Source organism: Palaemon carinicauda, chromosome 12, assembly GCF_036898095.1.
Source record: "Palaemon carinicauda isolate YSFRI2023 chromosome 12, ASM3689809v2, whole genome shotgun sequence".
Classification (NCBI taxonomy): Eukaryota; Metazoa; Arthropoda; class Malacostraca; order Decapoda; family Palaemonidae; genus Palaemon; species Palaemon carinicauda.
The window spans coordinates 142,815,802-142,817,433 of NC_090736.1; positions in this window are offsets into that span (position 1 = coordinate 142,815,802).

Genomic DNA, 1,632 nt, shown 5'->3' on the forward strand with positions numbered 1-1,632 from the left:
GATGGGATACATCCAAGGATTGTAAAGGAACTGATGGAAGAACTATTGGAACCACTTAGGATATTGTTCAACAGCCCACTACAGGAGAGTGTGGTACCAGAGGAATGGAGAATTGCACATATTACTGCCTTATTCATAAAAGGAAATAAGAAAGATCCTGGAAATTACAGACCGGTCAGCCTTACAAGTGTCATTTGTAAGCTTATGGAATCACTAGTCAGAGAAGAAATATTAATACATATGAAGAAAAACATGTTTAGCAAGAGACAGTTTGGATTTATATCTGGGAGATCAACAACATTACAGCTCATTAAAGTGTTGGATAACTGGACGTGTGCACTTGATGAGGGGATGGCAGTAGATGTGGTTTACTGTGACTTCATGAAGTCTTTTGACTGCCTACCAGACAAAAGGCTGATGAAAAAAAGTTGCCAGCTATAATATCCAAGGGAAGTTACTGAACTGGATCCAGGGTTTCTTAACAGGGAGAAGGCAGAGGGTTTTAGTGAACGGTGAGGCATCAAATTGGGAAGAGGTTATTAGTGGAGTACCTCAGGGCTCGGTACTGGGTCCTTTGCTGTTTGTTCTGTTCATAAATGATCTACCTGAAGTGGTTAAGCACTGCAGCGAGGTGTTTTTGTATGCTGACGACACAAAGTGTTCAGGAGGATTCAGGATGTGGAAGATTGCAACAGACTGCAGGGGGACCTAGATGAGCTTAGAAAATGGACAAAGAAATGGCTTTTGTTCTTCCATCCAGAGAAGAAATAATAGATGAGAATTGGCAACACCTCAGTAGACGATAATGGCTACATCATGTACAATAAAATCAGCAAGACCAGAACGGAAAGAGACATTGGTGTAGTCATAGACGACAAACTTACTTTTGCTGACCATCTGGCTGAGAAAATAGAGAAGGCAAATAAGATAGTGGGCCTCATTAGGAGAACATTTGTACACCTGGAACCAGCAACATTTAATCCTCTCTTCACATCCTTGGTGCAGCCACTCCTAGAATATGCCAACCAAGTCTGGTGCCCACATCTTATCAAGGATATCAACGCAATAGAAAATGTGCAAAGGAGAGCATCGAAACTGGTGCCATGTCTCAAGGAACTGCCATAAGAAGAGAGACTCAAGAGATTAGATCTACCATCATTAGCGTACAGGAGATCGAGAGGAGATCAGATTGAAACATTTAAGATCGTCAACAAAAAGTATGATAAGGAGTGTACTGAGGGTCTTTTCAGGATGAGGGAGGATAGTGTGACAAGGGGCCATGATAAGAAATTATTCAAGACAAGAGCCAGGCTGAACAGTTGCAAATACTCCTTCCCTAACCGTGTGGTTAACGTTTGGAACAATTTGCCGGACGAGGTGGTACACTCAGAGACAGTGGCACAGTTTGAGTCAAGACTTGATAAAATTTGGAAAACACAGAATCAAAAATTCAATTATAAAGCTCAGATAAACACCACGTGCCACCACCACCCACATAGTGTCCTGGCTACCATATTGGAAAACGTCAGTAAGAATCTGTAAGAAAAAATATATATATATATATATATATATATATATATATATATATATATATATATATATATATATATATATATATATATATATATATAT